Source organism: Bufo gargarizans, chromosome 2, assembly GCF_014858855.1.
Source record: "Bufo gargarizans isolate SCDJY-AF-19 chromosome 2, ASM1485885v1, whole genome shotgun sequence".
NCBI lineage: Eukaryota > Metazoa > Chordata > Amphibia > Anura > Bufonidae > Bufo > Bufo gargarizans.
The window spans coordinates 357,358,785-357,376,947 of NC_058081.1; the positions used below are offsets into that span (position 1 = coordinate 357,358,785).

The 18,163-nt window shown below is 44.3% G+C and overlaps 1 protein-coding gene across 1 annotated transcript in view; it reads left to right on the forward strand.

The window, feature by feature from the left end:
- LOC122926093 overlaps positions 1 to 18,163 on the forward strand; it is a 103,861-nt gene that overhangs the window by 47,313 nt on the left and 38,385 nt on the right. The window lies entirely within an intron of this gene.

Below are 18,163 nucleotides of genomic sequence, written 5' to 3' on the forward strand. Positions count from 1 at the left end.
GCCGCTAGCTGTGTGCAGAGTATGTGAGTATCTCCTGGCTGGCAGTTTTTATCCACATTGCCAGAAGACAAAAACATTGCCATGTGCAAGATCTACAGGATTAAAATAATCTGTGGCCATTTAAAAACAAATTTAGGCACCAGGGCTCTATTGCAGCATATAAAGCGGCATCACCTGATCCAGTGGTAAAATAGAAGTGTCCTCCATCTCGTGGTCTCCTTTTAGATGCCGGGCCACATCCACATGCAGTACAATGTCTTTGTCAACATTGTCACCATTGTTGCTTCTCCCACTCAAACTACTTCTCATCGTCAGCCATTGATAATGGAATGTGTGGTCAGAAAATAACTCTAGACACCCAGCAATCCACTGGTGTGCAAGCTTAAAGGGGTTGTCTCACTTCAGCAAGTGGCATTTATCATGCAGAGAAAGTTAATAAAAGGCACTTACTAATATATTGTTATTATCGATATTGCTCCTATTGCTTGCTGAAGTAATTTTTCCATCACATTATACACTGCTCATTTTCATGGTTACGACCACCCCGCAATTCATTAGTGGTGGCTGTGCTTGCATACTATAAAAAAAAGCACTAGCCTATATGTCCTCCCATGGTCCCGGCCACCACAGGGGCCGGAACTTTTTCTTATAATGTGCAATGATGTGATGGATTGCAGGGATTGCAGGGTGCTCATAACCATGGAAATTAACAGTGCATAATGTGAGGTGAAAATGAATCCAGCTAGCAAAGGAAGCAATATGGACAATCACAATACATTAGTAAGTGGTTCGTAATAACTCTGTCTACATGATAAATGCCACTTGCTGAAGTGAGACAACCCCATTAACCACCTCAGCCCCCCTAGCTTAAACAACCTTAATGACCAGACCACTTTTTACAATTCTGCACTACACTACTTTCACTGTTTATTGCTCGGTCATGCAACTTACCACCCAAATAAATTTTACCTCCTTTTCTTCTCACTAATAGAGCTTTCATTTGGTGGTATTTCATTGCTGCTGACAGTTTTACTTTTTTTTGTTATTAATCGAAATTTACCAACATTTTTGCAAAAAATGACATTTTTCATTTACTGTTGTAAATTTTTTTTTAAAAAAAGGACATCTATATATAAATTTTTCGCAAAATTTAGTGTTCTACATGTCTTTGATAAAAAAAATGTTTGGGTAAAAAAAAATGGTTTGGGTAAAAGTTATAGCGTTTACAAACTATGGTACAAAAATGTGAATTTCCGCTTTATGAAGCAGCTCTGACTTTCTGAGCACCTGTCATGTTTCCTGAGGTTCTACAATGCCCAGACAGTAGAAAAACCTCGGCAAAAGACAACTTTTCCAATTTTTTTATAAAAAGTTGGCATTTGACCAAGATATTTATCTCACCCAGCATGGGTATATGTAAAATGACAAAACACATTCCCCAACTTCTCCTGAGTACGGCGATACCAGATGTGTGACACTTTTTTGCAGCCTAGGTGGGCAAATGGGCCCACATTCCAAAGAGCACCTTTCGGATTTCACAGGGCATTTTTTACAGATTTTGATTTTTGTAAACTACTTTTTACGCATTGGGGCCCCTAAAATGCCAGGGCAGTATAACTACCCCACAAGTGACCCCATTTTGGAAAGAAGACACCCCAAGGTATTCCGTGAGGGGCATGGCGAGTTCCTAGAATTTTTTATTTTTTGTCACAAGTTAGCGGAAAATGATGATTTTTTTTCTTACAAAGTCTCATATTCCACTAACTTGTGACAAAAAATAAAAACTTCCATGAACTCACTATGCCCATCACGAAATACCGTGGGTGTCTTCTTTCCAAAATGGGGTCACTTGTGGGGTAGTTATTCTGCCCTGGCATTTTTTGGGGCCCCAATGCGTGAGAAGTAGTTTGAAATCAAAATCTGTAAAAAATGGCCTGTGAAATCCTAAAGGTGCTCTTTGGAATGTGGGCCCCTTTGCCCACCTAGGCTGCAAAAAAGTGTCACACATCTGGTATCGCCGTACTCAGAAGAAGAAGTAGGGCAATGTGTTTTGGGGTGTCTTTTTACATATACCCATGCTGGGTGAGAGAAATATCTCAGCAAAAGACAACTTTTCCCATTTTTTTATACAAAGTTGGCATTTGACCAAGATATTTATTTCACCCAGCATGGGTATATGTAAAATGATACCCCAAAACACATTCCCCAACTTCTCCTGAGTACGGCGATACCACACGTGTGACACTTTTTTGCAGCCTAGATGCGCAAAGGGGCCCAAATTCCTTTTAGGAGGGCATTTTTAGACATTTGGATCCCAGACTTCTTCTCACGCTCTAGGGCCCCTAAAATGCCAGGGCAGTATAAATACCCCTCATGTGACCCCATTTTGGAAAGAAGACACCCAAAGGTATTCAATGAGAGGCATGGCGAGTTCATCGAAAAAAAAAAATTGGGCACAAGTTAACGGATTTTTATTTATATTTTTCTCACAAAGTCTCCCATTCCGCTAACTTGGGACAAAAATTTAAATCATTCATGGACTCAATATGCCCCTCAGCGAATACCTTGGGGTGTCTTCTTTCCAAAATGGGGTCATTTGTGGGGTGTTTGTACTGCCCTGGCATTTGAGGGTCTCCGCAATCATTACATGTATGGCCAGCATTAGGAGTTTCTGCTATTCTCCTTATATTAAGGATACAGGTAATGAGATATTTTTTTTTCCGTTCATCCTCTGGGCTGAAAGAAAAAATGAACGGCACAGATTTCTTCATTCGCATCGATCAATGTGGATGAAAAAAGCCAAAAAAGCCAAAAAAAATAGGGGAAAGGCGTCTTCTGGACATAGGAGCTCCGCCCAACATCCATACCCACTTAGCTCGTATGCCCTGGCAAACCCGATTTCACCATTCATATCAATCGATGTGGATGAATAAATCATTGCCAGTTTTTTTTGTTTGTTTTTTTTATATACAAAGTGTTTGCCAAAGCATATGAACACCGCCGCCCCCTCAGCTCATATGCCTCGGCAAACGTATCTTTTACTGCAGAGGAGAAATCTCGTCTTGCAGCGCCGCATACACCGACTTTTGTGTAATCGGACAGCAGCACAATGCTTCTGTCAGAAGGACAAACCTCTCCTTCCACATGGGCCAATGTGCAAAGCGCAAATCGCCCAAAGATGTGGCGAAGTACATTATGCACTTTGTCCCAGGTGAAAGGAGAGGTTTGCAGCAGCTGCGAGTGAAAGGGCCCTAATAGCCCTGTGTGCCTGTCCTGTGAGATGCAATCCCTATGCTAAGTGTACCTGTGTGTGGTACTTCCGGAAACACTCCCCTAAGCATAGGGCAGGGTGGTAAGGGCAGTCAGGACAGAAATAGCGGGTGTCACGCCTTATTCCACTCCTGCTACAGACACAACATCTTTTTCGGGGTGACGGTTGGGTTGAGGTACCAGCAACGACATTGGGGAAATGTCGCTCGTGTAGACGGCTCACCACACTGGTGGATGGGGCCACGGAACCCCCTGGATACAGGAGGTTCTCGATGATCTCTTCCTGAAATTTGAGGAAGGATCCTGTTCTCCCAGCCTTTCTGTAGAGAACAAAACTATTATATACAGCCAATTAAATTAAATATACAGACACCTTCTTATACCAGCGTCTGGTGCGTTGGGAAACTAAATAGGGAGCCAACATCTGGTCATTGAAGTCCACCCCTCCCATGAGCGAATTATAGTCGTGGACACAGAGGGGCTTTTCAATGACACTGGTTGCTCGTTTAATTTGTATTGTCGTGTCTGCGTGAATGGAGGAGAGCATGTAAACGTCACGCTTGTCTCTCCATTTCACCGCGAGCAGTTCTTCATTACACAAGGCAGCCCTCTCCCCCTTGCAAAACGGGTGGTAACGAGCCGTTGGGGGAAGCCCCGGCGACTAGGTTGCGCGGTGCCACAGCCGCCAATCTGTTCTAGGAACAAATGCCTGAAGAGGGGCACACTTGTGTAGAAATTGTCCACATAAAGATGGTACCCCTTGCCAAATAAGGGTGACACCAAGTCCCAGACTGTCTTCCCACTGCTCCCCAGGTAGTCAGGGCAACCGACCGGCTCCAGGGTCTGATCTTTTCCCTCATAGATCCGAAATTTGTGGGTATAGCCTGTGGCCCTTTCACAGAGCTTATACAATTTGACCCCATACCGGGCGCACTTGCTTGGGATGTATTGTTTGAAGCCAAGGCGCCCAGTAAAATGTATTAGGGACTCGTCTACGCAGATGTTTTGCTCAGGGGTATACAAATCTGCAAATTTTTTGTTGAAGTGGTCTATGAGGGGCCGAATTTTGTAGAGCCGGTTAAAAGCTGGGTGGCCTCTGGGACGGGAGGTGGTGTTATCGCTAAAGTGCAGGAAACGCAGGATGGCCTCAAATCGTGCCCTGGACATGGAAGCAGAGAACATGGGCATGTGATGAATTGTGTTCGTGGACCAATATGACCGCAATTCATGCTTTTTGGTTAGACCCATGTTGAGGAGAAGGCCCAGAATTTTTTTTAATTCGGAAACTTGGAGGCTGGGCATAATAGCTTCCTGGGTTGGTGGCTATAAATTGAGTGGCATACCGATTTGTTTCTGCCACGACTATGTCCAAGAGCTCCGCAGTCAAGAACAGCTAAAAAAATCCCAGGGCCGAAACGATCTGAGCTGTCTCAACCCAAACTCCAGACTGGCTGGTGAAAGGGGGAACTAATGGTGCGGCTGAAGTTGGGGACTGCCAATCAGGGTTTGCCAGCACCTCAGGGACTCTAGGGGGTCTACGGGCCTGTCTGTGTGGTGGTTGCGACGGGGTAACTATTGCACGTGCCACCGTACCAGCTTCAACTGCCCTTCTGGTGCTCGCCACTTCACCATGTTGTACGGCAGTGCTGGTACTAGGTCCAGGGTGGGCTGCGCTGCTGGTGTATGCCTCACCACGTAATCCGACAGCGCCAGCCCCACTCTGCTGCCCTTGAAGCGGATCTTGCGCAACCTGTGGTCTAGCAACACGGGGCCGGGTACGCCTGGTGCTATCAGGGACCTCAACCTCCTCGTCCGAACTTTGGGTCAGACTGCCACTGCTTTCTACAGGTTCATATTCTGACCCGCTGGATTCGTCAGATGATGGTTCCCATTCCTCATCCGACTGGGTCAGAATCCTGTAGGCCTCTTCAGAAGAATACCCCTTGTTTGACATTTGGACTACTAAATTTAGGGGGTATTCCCTGAGACTACACATGAAAAAAAGCAAGCCTGTCTTACAAATGGGAGGCTAGCAAAGTACCGGAGGCCGCTGCGATTGATAAAAAATATCAAAACTGATTTTTTTTATTGCCGCAGCGCTTGTAAAGTGATTGTGCAGTGACCAAAAAAAATATATATTTTTTGTCACTGCGGCGGGGCGGGCGTGGGTGAACACACGTGTGGGCGACCGATCAGGCCTGATCGGGCAAACACTGCGTTTTGGGTGGAGGGTGAGCTAAAGTGACACTAATACTATTATAGATCTAACTGTGATCAGTTTTGATCACTTACAGATACTATAAAAGTACAAATGCTGATTAGAGATACGCTAATCAGCGAATCAGTGACTGCGGTGTGGTGGGCTGGGCGCTAAACGATTGCTAACTACCTAACCAAGGGGCCTAAACTATCCTAAAACCTAACAGTCAATACCAGTGGGGAAAAAAAGTGACAGTTTACACTGATCACTTTTTTCCCTTTCACTAGGTGATTGACAGGGGCGATCAAGGGGTTAATTGGGGTGATGAGGGGTGATCTGGGGGCTAAGTGTGGTGTTTGGTGTACTCACTGTGAACTGTGCTCCTCTGCTGAGACCAACCGACGAAAAGAATCAGCAGAGGAGCACAGCAGCCATTTAACACCTTATACAGCATTTATAAATATAAGGTGTTAAATGGCCTGTGATTAGTTTTTTTTAAAATCATCAGCCTGTCAGCGATGATCATTGGCTGGCAGGCTGATGATGTAACCCCCCTCGAACTTTTGTATTATAGTGCCGGCGATGTGAGCTCCACAAATTGCAGAATGCACATTGCCGGTATCCGTGTTTTGCGGATCTGCAATTTGCAGATCAGCAAAACACCTACGGACGTGCGAATGGACCCTTACACTGCATTTTGGGGAAATAAACCATGCTCCCTGTATGGCACGCAAGATAAATCTAGTTTTAAAACCCTTTTTTAAAACATATAGTGGCATGCAGAGGGTGCTGGCCATGCCCAGTAGACTGTCCTCGCATTTCAGCCATCCTTATGTGGCAAGGAATGCCCTCCTGGAGCAGCAACAGAACGGTCTGCTATTGCCCCACTTGATCTGTGGATTATTTCAGTTTTCAAATGCTAGAGCATCTGTACGAGCGGTGTAAAGACCAGACAGTGGCCGCTCATCAGAGGTGCTTGTCGTGTACTCAGGTCCTTCAAAGAGGCCACATGATTTGGCAGTAGGGACAAGTGCAGCGTTAACTATGTCATCCCCCTGTTATTAATCATAGAGCAGACAGACACTCACACCCATTCATCTTGTTGGACGCCCTGTAGCTGTTGGAGATTCACACAGAGAAAGTCCCATGGAGGAGGATGAAGGGCTGTCACTGGAGGAGGAGCAGGAAGAAACCATTGGTAGGAGATACTCTGGATATACATTTTTTGCCTATCAGTGGAATACAGGTGACACACAGAGGGCATAAAAGGACACATGGACACAACACAGATCATGGATATCTTCACAGGTGAAACATGGATGGATTTTTCCACAGACGTCAAACAGACACAGAAATGTGAACAAGATCTTATAGTAGGGAAAACTTCTTTAAGACCCATTTGCACTAGTCCATTAGCATTATGATTTGTTCATATGTTAAAAATCATAATCATTACTGACCAATGTAAGTTAATAAACAAATCAGCAATAAATCTTGATAAAACAACTGTTTGTTGATCTTAATTGATTACACAACCATAAAAATGATCAAAGTCAGTTTCACATATATTGTGCGATCAGGCTCAGTTCCCTCCACCATTTCCTGCTCCAAGCTGGAGGGAAACTGAGGCTAATTGACCCATATACAGTATGGGAAGCTGGCCTTGGAGATAACTAAAGCCAGAACTGATCCCATAGCTATTTTATTGGATGGTTCAAATGCATCTGGCATATCACTGATGATCAGATGTCAAATATCACTAGACAGAAAAATGCTGCATGCTTGGTTTTTCTGTCTGGTGCTATCAGTGTATGGAAGCAGTATATGTGCATTTAAGTACTGTAAAAACATGTTGTAAGTTGTGTCCGGCTCCTGGCCTAAAACAACTGGCTGGGCACAAATGATGTGAAGAGGGTCTAAATGTAAATGATGCTCACAGTAACCCCATTAGAGCAGGGTGCTAGCTGAATGTTACAGCTGGTATCCATAAGTGATGAAATGGTTACAGCTCCTGTGCCCACACTGTCATTCCACTGTAATAGCACAACAGCCCTGTGTGATGTGTTTTGCTGCCTGACTATCTCTGTCTCCTTCTGTGTTCAGAGATCTGTCTCACATAGTGAAAGCCAGGCAGCCCGTTTGCGACTAGTGATGAGCGGCATAGGCAATAATCAAATTTGCAACATTTCACTGATTTTTGGCCGAATATTTACCATAAATTAGCAAATTTGAGAATTTGTGATCTCCAGTCATTGTGGCAGGCGCAGCACTATGAAGTGTCTTTTGCACTGTGGTATTAGAATTTTGATATCTCTGATGTTTAGTCTAACCAGGCTGTCTATTACTCTGTAATTCCTCTAGAGCCGTTCTATGGAAGCAGTAGGTTTAAAGAGCAAACCAAATGCTTGAAATAACTTCTTTATTAACTTCAACTTTTCTTCATATAACACTGCCGCCTCCGTAGCAGATAGTCTATGTACATAACACGTGTTTAAAAGATATCACAAAATGGCGGTATGCATAAGATGGTGGTTCAACTGTTCAATATTGTCATTCAACATAAAATGGTGGATATATTTCTCTCTTGAGTATCTGTACACTCACTTTAAGTTATTTAAGCACTTTATGATCTCTCTGAGAGGTATATCTGAGGTCTAACTAATAGTTCACTTGCTGAATTTGGTCACAATTTACAGTGTGCAGTTAGCAGTAACTATTTGCAGATTGGTTGAGTATGATCTGGTATAGATGTATGCAATTTGAATTGCAATATGGAATTTGAATTTAGATTGTGAACTTTGTCGTTTGCAATTGGTGGAACTGTAAGTAAACACACATATAACTGGTTCAGTATACAGTTCTAATCACTATATTAACAGTAGGAACATATAAAAATATAAGCTATGTTAGTAACCTAGGACAGGTCTTAGCTGGCCAGCTACAGTCATTATTTTCTTGATTGCAAAAATCGGCAATGTAATATATTCGCGATAAAAAATTGGCGATTAGAATATTCGCGATCAACACTAAGGTGTAGGCAACTTTCCTAATGATTGCTAGGGATGTTACTAAGTGCTGATATTTGCGATAAATTCACAATAAATTCGCAATAGATTCACAATATAGTGGTATAGAGGGCCAGACATTGAGGAGGATCAAAACTGGTGTAAAGGAAAACTGGCTCAGCTGCCCTTAGCAACCAGATTCCACCTTTCATTTTTCAGAGCTCCTTTGGCAAATAAAAAAGGTAGAATCTGATTAGTTGCTATGGGCAACTAAGCTAGTTTTCCTTTACACCAGTTTCAATAAATCTCCCTATTGTTTTTTTTTTGGGGTGTACCATTCGAACTTTGGATCTGGACCCTATGCTTCAGCACACTAAGCATCTCAGGCACATACCTCAGAGTTTTAGCAGTATGGTAGTAATTATTGAACTGGTAGTGTTTTTAAATTCAGTAAAAATATGGTAATAGTATTGAGTCACTCTGGAATGAAAATGTTAGTGGCCCTGCTGTGTGATACTTTTTGGGCCTTGCATAATGGTATCATTTTTGTGTGTTGGGGGGCGTATGTCTTGGGCTTTGTGCCCATAATGTTTTAATGCCCAAGCAACTTCTTTACATATCAACACTGCAACTTTCACACATGGCCTTCTAAAATAACGAATCTCTTATATATATAAAAATGAGTTTCATTCTGTCTGTCTAAATGTCTGTCTAAACGTTCTTTATGCGCGACCAAACAACTGGACCAATCTTCACCAAGTTTGGCACACAGGTACATCAGGTGTCCGGGAAGGTTTTAGACAGGGTCTCAGCTCTCTAGGACTTACCATTCCTAAGATATTCCCCAAACATTACCTGCATTAGCCAATAGAAGCCAGCAAGCCTTTCACTTAAATCTGAACTGCCTTTTACACGGTCACTTGGCCCCTATTAGCCAATAGAAGCTCGCAGATCCTACTCCAGGTTGCCATAACAACTGATCACAGGCTTTAGCAGTTTGCAGGTCCTTAAATATTCAGTCATATGACGTATGACGGCACAACTACACTGCTACAAGCATGGGGGCAGGGGGCCACTATTAAATGGACGGGCGCTGTGGAGTTCACTGTTAAAGGGGCGGGCACTGTGGAGTTCACTGTTAAAGGGGCGGGCACTGTGGAAGTCACTGTGGACTCCACATGTCCGTCACTAATATCTTCCAGGAGTGTGGGCTTTAGACAGGACTTTCAAAACAGACGGTAACCCTGTATGTTAACTGCCCAGTCATCGCTATCATCCAGCCATGTCTCAGTTATTCCCACTATCATAGTCATACTCACACATTACTAATTCCAGTTCACCTGTTTTATATGTCAGTCTTCTGGCATTAGTATTCATACAAATAAGAGGTTTTTGTTTATTTTTTACCCTACACCTTTACTTATGAACTGCTCTAGTCCCTCCCTCCATTCCTCCCCAAGTTTACCTCGTCCCATTCTCTATCTGCACTATGTTCCCCTCCAATAATGTAATTACCCTCCCCAAGTCCCTAGATTAAACACTCCTCCAACATTATAGCCATTTTCTCCCCCAAAACAGCTGTAACTGGAGCCCATTAAGGTACAGCTCATCCCTACAATAGAGCCTGTAGCCGACAGAGAAGTTAGCCCAGTTCTCCAGAGACCCAAATCCCTCCTTCCTATACCAGCTCTTGAGCCACTTCTTAACCTCTCTAATCTCCTGTGACTTGTGGTACAGGTAGTATTTCAGAAAATACTGCCTTTGAGGTCCTTGCCCTGAGCTGGACGCTGGCCTTTCTCCAATGCATAATGTTTTCCCTAACCTCATGAACTTCTGGGCAAGCATAATGGAACAATTGCCCAAACTGGCTCTGTATGCTCTCTCTGTTATGTCTTGTTCAGACATATCTTGTTATCTCAGAGAGTTTTTTTTTTTTCGCATGGCACGGTGTATTGTGACACCCAAATGGTGTAATCTGCCATACAAAACATCATTTTTGTCACAATGAATGAATTTGCTATTACTGTCTTTTCGTTCAAGAGCTTTAAAGGGAGTAAGGTGGGAAAGAGCAAAACTTAGTAAAATGTAAAAAAAAAGAGGTAACAAAAGGAAATAAAAAAAATCCTAGAAGACCTCAGAGTGTCATATTCCAAATCTCAGCCCAATTGGAGCAACTTTGTTTTGTGTAGAATCGATTTGGAAGCAAAATAATCTGATGAATTGGACATAAAACTAAGTTCAAGAAGTTCGCTCATCTCTAGTCTGAATGTCAATGAAGATTTTAGTTTTTCCTTTTCAATACATTAGCAAAGATTTCTAACATTCTGTTTTGACTTTGTCATTATGGGGTATTGAGTGCAGAATGATTTATATATTATTTTTTTTAATTTAGCACAACCCCCTGACATAACAAAATCTGAAAAAAGTGAAATAGTCTGAAGACTTTCTGAATGCACTTTACACAGCTCTGTCCACTGTGTTATAGACGGAACCAATTAATGTAGTGCTTCTCCCATTTACTTGATCAGCAGACCCAAGCAGATTTGGTATTTATGACTCATCCTAAGCATAGGTCATTAATATAAAATTCCTGGACAAAAAAGTTAGTTTAGTCTCTTATTGCAGTCAGCCAGTTGAGTTGCATGCAGAGACATCTCTGATCATAGGTCAGGTGAGAGAGTACAGGGTATGTCTGGGTAACAGATCGGTTAGATTGAACAAGCATAAAATGAAGAAAAAAACCTTTATTACTTCACATGGTAAAAAGTGGGTGTAAAAAACTCCCTCAAAAATCTAAACAAACTAAAACACATAAATACTATATTGGGTCTGACTGTGTGGCCCCACTGAAATGTGTATTCCCTCAAATAGAGCTGGATTTTCGGGCCAGCAGTGATTGCCCAATCCACCTAACCGAGACACCACTGCATGTGTGAAAACATTAGGCAGATATAACAATGCTTGATGTGTCTCAGATCAGTAACCAAATGGAAGGCTTGGGGAACCTTCACTTGTTATGTTGCATACATCTAATCCTATGTACACATGCTGCCTTCACTTTTGCTACTCATGTTGCAATTGAAGTGGTCAGATGGCCAAGAGAGGAGAGAAGGCGCTCATAGGTGAGGGTAAACAGATAGATGTCCCTTCCCCCTAACCAAGATGAGTGAAGTTACTCACCTGGTTTGGTTTGCACTGATTGTGGTGCAACCTTGGTGGAGGGAAGTTTGAAGAGTTGAGGTTGTCTGGGTTGGTGCTGCCGGATGGTGTCCGAAGTAACCCTGGGCGGGGGACAGACCGCCACTTGGGTGGGTATTGGAATATAAAAAAGATCTCGTCTGCACTGGATACGTGCGGCGAGCCAATGGACTTATGGCGCAAATCACAACCCGAGCTTGGATACGAGAATTTTTTATTTTGAAAAGACGACGCGTTTCGGGGTACTCAGGACCCCTTTATCAAGTCTGTATCCTTGGCAACGTGAGCCCGCTGGTGCCCTCTCCTGGAGGTCCCTTTCAGAAGGAATGCTGATAGGGATTGCTGGAGAGTGTCCTGCTGTTGCGGCGCTGTTGTGCTTGCTGCACGTGTAATACAATTGAAGTGGAGCAGTCCCCAAACTCATTCCCTAAATAAACTGACTATTATCAGCAACTGAGATGTGCCCTGTACTAAATCATCTCTATCTTAAATAGAAATCTAGGCTCGACCCTCTAGGCTCTCTAGCCTCGATGCGTTTCAGCATAGCTACATGCCTCATCAGAGGCACTGTTTAGTAATACAAGCCCTATGAAAACAGACAAACATAAAGTCCTGCGCTCGCTACCTCAGCACGTGTGGCAGCGCTTCCGGCACTATTGCGGCCGTAAGGCGGCTGCCGACTCCAGAGATATTTATGTGAAGTAAATCCACCCACAAGAAGGACAAACACCAATCATGCAGGGAAGGAACCGGAGGAAGGAGTGGCAAGCAAATCAGTGGCGTCTCTAGCTTTCAAAATTTGGGGGGGCACACTGGAGGCCAGGACAAAAGTAGGGGGGGCAGCTATAACAACGATACATTTACACAAGTACGCTTCGAAATGCTGCGATACCTAAAACCGCAACAGGGAAGAAAAGTCCAGCTGTCTGTGGATGACACTTTTATAGAGAGGGGGATCTGTGGATGACACTGCTATGGGGGGGATCTGTGGATGCCACATACCGGGTATAGCATCTTATGCTATATGTGTCATCCACAGATCCACCCCATGACAGTGTCATCCCCATTTCCCCCTCCATAACAGTGTCATCCACAGATCCCCCTCCCCGCCTCTCACAGGAGTGTACATTTGACATTTCTAAACCGTAATCCATATCCTGCAGTAACTTTAACTTTAAATCAGGATTCAGCAGCCGCTCATCTCTACTAGTACCTTAACCTTACACCACTCGGCTAGCTTCGGTAACAGGGCCAGGCTACAGCCTACAGGTACTGCCTGTTAGTTGTTATCGAGCGAGCGCTCATTTCTGCAGGTCAGAGGATACGGATTACAGTTTAGAAGAAATGTACACTCCTGTGAGCGGTCCAGACCAGTGGCGGATCCAGAGCCTGGTCTCGGGAGAGGCACTTCCAGATTATTTTCTGTCCGCCGCCACAGAACAAGGGTGCTTATAGAACAGACTCCACAGTGTAGCGGTATACTGTATACTGTGTGGCACAGTGTAGCGGTATATTGTATATCGTGGGGCACAGTGTAGAGGTATACTGTATATTGTGTGGCACAGTGTAGAGGTATACTGTATATTGTGTGGCACAGTGTAGAGGTATACTGTATATTGTGGGGTACAGTGTAGAGGTATACTGTATACTGTGTGGCACAGTGTAGCGGTATATTGTATATCGTGGGGCACAGTGTAGAGGTATACTGTATATTGTGTGGCACAGTGTAGAGGTATACTGTATATTGTGGGGCACAGTGTAGCTGTATACTGTGTGGCACAGTGTAGCGGTATACTGTATATCGTGGGGCACAGTGTAGAGGTATACTGTATATCGTGGGGCACAGTGTAGAGGTATACGGTATACTGTGTGGCACAGTGTAGAGGTATACTGTGTGGCACAGTGTAGAGGTATACTGTGTGGCACAGTGTAGAGGTATACTGTGTGGCACAGTGTAGAGGTATACTGTGTGGCACAGTGTAGAGGTATACTGTATATTGTGTGGCACAGTGTAGAGGTATACTGTATATTGTGTGGCACAGTGTAGAGGTATACTGTATATTGTGTGGCACAGTGTAGAGGTATACTGTATATTGTGTGGCACAGTGTAGAGGTATACTGTACATTGTGTGGCACAGTGTAGGCTATATGTGTATAACATAAACATATTTCACATGAACACTTACAGTTACTTGGCTTGGCCCTTGGGGATCTCGGACGCCACTTCCACACTTTGTCCGGGGGCTCGGCGGAGCTGATGTGTTTTATCCTTATGAGAAAGATTTCATAATAAGGATTTGGAGAAGGGGCAGAGGGACAGCAGAGCAGGGAGAGGCCGGTGCTGCTACTAGGGGGTCATACCATGGGGGAGTAATAAAGCCCACCATTATGCCCCCCAGTAGAAATAATTCTCCTTATAATGTGACAATGCAAAAAATACCCCCTTATGCCCCCAGTTGAGCTAATGTCCCCCATAATGTGCCAGTATAAAATACCCCTATATAGTGCCCCCAGTAAATGCCCCCATAGTGCTCCTCTCCCCCTTCCTCCTAGTGCCCCCCATAATGTACCAGTATAAAATGCCCCAGTAGATGCCCTCAGTGTCCCCCATAATTTTGCAAGTATAAATTACCCCTTCTTAGTGCCCCCGTAGATGACTCCATAGTACTCCTCTCCCCCCTTCCCCATAGTACCCACCATAATGTGTCCCAGAATAAAATGCTACTGTACAGAGCCCCCCATATAAAACACCCCTTCTTTGTGTTGCCTCAGTAGATGCCCCTATAGTGCCCACCAATAATGTGCCAGTAATAAGCCCCCCATTACGTGCCAGTAATAAGCCCCCCATTACGTGCCAGTAATAAGCCCCCCATCATGTGCCAGTAATAAGTCCCCCCCATCATGTGCCAGTAATCATGTGCCATTATTAAGTCCCCCCCATCATGTGCCATTATTAAGTCCCCCCCCATCATGTGCCATTATTAAGTCCCCCCCATCATGTGCCATTATTAAGTCCCCCCCATCATGTGCCATTATTAAGTCCCCCCCATCATGTGCCATTATTAAGTCCCCCCCGTCATGTGCCATTATTAAGTCCCCCCTCCGTCATGTGCCATTATTAAGCCCCCCCGATCATGTGCCATTATTAAGTCCCCCCCGATCATGTGCCATTATTAAGTCCCCCCCATCATGTGGCATTATTAAGTCCCCCCCCATCATGTGGCATTATTAAGTCCCCCCCATCATGTGGCATTATTAAGTCCCCCCATCATGTGGCATTATTAAGTCCCCCCCATCATGTGGCATTATTAAGTCCCCCCCATCATGTGGCATTATTAAGTCCCCCCCATCATGTGGCATTATTAAGTCCCCCCCATCATGTGGCATTATTAAGTCCCCCACCCCTTCAGTATCACTATTGTAAGAAAAAAAAAAAAAAGAACACTTATACTTACCTCAGTGGCAGCAATGCGATGCAGGCCTCTTCTGGTCTGTGTCCCACGCTGTATGGCTCAGGCAGCGCGATGACGTCATCGCGCTGCCTGCGCCGGCCTCTGATAGGCTGCCGGCCTAGTGCCGACAGCCTATCAGAGCAAGGGGAAGGGACACGCCTCTCCCTCCCCTGCACCGCCGCTGGCACAGGCAGTAGTAAGGAGATGAGCGCAATGGAAGCGCTCATCTCCCTGTGCCCGGCGGCGGCGGCGGCTCACTTTGGGGGGGGGGGCGCATTTTAGTTGGGGGGGCACATGGGGGGGGCCGAGCATGATGTAGGGGGGGCCGTGGCCGCCTCTGGCCCCCCCCCTGGCGACGCCACTGAAGCAAATGCACACTCCCCGGCTCCATCGCTGCAGACACATCGCAGGTAATGCCCATAGTGGAGGATATAATGGAAAATTAAACCCCCCAGTCACTTTTTAGAGATATATCTGGCGGATGTAATCTAGCAGGATGGTTCAGTAAGGCATTAAACAGTGAGCATATAATTTATTTAAAGATTGAAGAAAGACAGCGTACTGTAATAATCATGAATCGCATGATTGTGACAGCACATATACAGTAGTTTGGCATCTCAGATCCTGTATCAGTAAGCTAGTCTAAAAAGACCATTTTGACAACAAAAAAATCACAAGGACCGGCTGGTCCATAGTTCACAGGACGCCACTGTGTCATTATTCTAGAGCCTCCGGTATTATTGACCACAATCTCCCATATAGTTATCAATGATTCAGATGTCCTGCGGGGCAACACTGATTTAAAGCCATTACCCCCAATAAAAAGAGGTTAAATGTAGATTGATGGTACATGAGATATGCACTGATAATGGGGGTTCCATCTAGCAGTGAGCCCGTTGACATCACTGGCACTAATGGATGGGCTTTAGCCCTGCCTTAGCCTGTAAAACCCATCAGTGCCAGTGAAGTCACTGCCGGTGAAGGGGGCACATATCTGACATAGCTACTGTGCAGGGGCACATATTTGGGCAAAACTACTGTGAAGGGGGCATCTCTGGGCATAACTACTGTGAAATGGCACAGATCTGGGTATAACTGCTATGAAAGGGGGTACATCTGGGCATAACTACTGTGAAGGGGCACATTTGGGCATGGCTACCGTGAAGGGGGCACAGTGTGGGCATTACTACTATGTGCAGGTACAAAGAGGGAATAATTACTATGTGGGGGCATTAAGGGGACTGGTTGTCTATGGTTATGCTTTGGGCAGAGTTAAAGGCGCGACCTAGTATGAAAATGAAAATACTGTAAACATATTGATCCATATTCACAAGATGTTTTTTATTTGCACGTATATATTTATATTTGTATGTGTGGTTTGGGGGGGGGGGGGCAGGTACATTCCCTGCACAGGGGCCCTCTGCTGTCTGTGTCCGCCTCTATATACACAGGCAATACACTCCCCACATTTGAAAGTGCCTCTCAGTGGGTTTTGGAGCCATGAGGATGATTGGGGTAGCGGCTGATGGAAACTATGGACCAGTCAGTTCTTGATATTTCTACCATGGCGGTAGGTAATTGTTGGCATGTGGCCGATAAATGTTCCACATCCGGGCCCGCTCTTGCAATGCCACAAAATCTAGAAAGCACCTCCCTCACTTGTGTTTGCGCTGCATCATAGTTGGCAATGATGAGTATCGGACCCGCTTCATCGCATTTGGGTCTTGGATTCAAGAGGGAATCCCTCTCATGGCTCAAAGCATATTGATATGCTTAATTAAGAACCATGGCAGGGTAACCCCGACACTGAAACCGCTGTCGCAAATCATCATCAGCAAGATGGAAATTTCGCATAGTAGAGCAATTGTGGTGTGCCTCTTTTTAAGGCTATTGGGTGGTAAATGGTCCATTCCAACAAGCTGTTGGTGGCAGTTTTCTTCCTAAACAGTCAAGTGCCTATCGTATTGTTCGCTCCTATATAGATGGTCAGATCCAGGATCTTCTGAAGCCTATAAAAGCATGCCATCTGTGGATGGGATGGTAACATGAATTCAAATTCTGGTATCTAGTATTTATGTGTTTTTCTTTGTTTATATTTTTGAGGGAGTTTTTTTCCCTACTTTTAACTACATGAAGTAATAAAGGTTTTTTGTTTTCATTTTAAGCATCCATCTCTGTGAAGTATGTCTGGGTAACAGTTTTCAATTCTGTTGCTTTGTATAGCCATTTCTCCAGGCATTCTTGTAATTATGAGGACAAATCTATGCAGAAAAATGCCCAAAAATGGCTGTATCATCACATTAAGGGAGATTTATCAAGACAGGCATGCCTATACACTAGTCTTGATCTTCACCCGAGCTGGCGTGAGATGCACTTAACTTATTAAGAGGCAGATGTGCCAGAAACTGAAGTTTACACAACCATGTAAACATTCAGTTTGAAACAGCATTTTTGGTGAAATTTCTTAAAATGGCAGCAGTTATTTTTGAGATAAGAAGACAGGAAAGATAAAGGAAGAACACGTGTCCCCAGTAAGTGTCTGTGTATACACACCAGCAGGCATTTGCCACCAAAAATCTAACATTCTTTGACTATTTAAAAATAAAAATTAATTTGACAATGCAGTGTATTTTTAAAGAGGCTATTTGTTACTACCAAACAACCATGTAAAAACTCATAGCCATATATATATGTTGATGTCACTTTGACATTACTAATGTCTTGGCATTAGAAAGCTTGAAAGAGTCCTAGAAGACCACAGAATGTATTCTTCAACTTGTCATGCCAATTGGGGCCCTTTCGATTCTGGTAAAATTTATTGAGATCTGAAGCCTAATTCACACGTCAGTGTTTGGTCAGTGATTTCCATCAGTGCTTGTGAGTAGGGATGAGCGAACCTGGACCGCCGCGTTCGGGACCATAGCGGACATTTGGGTGTCCGTGTACCGAACCTGAACCCAGATGGGGCCAAAGTCTGTTTCTGGGTTCGTTGTTCGTACTTTAAATAAAGCTTGTTGAAAGGCTGCAGCGTAGCCAAT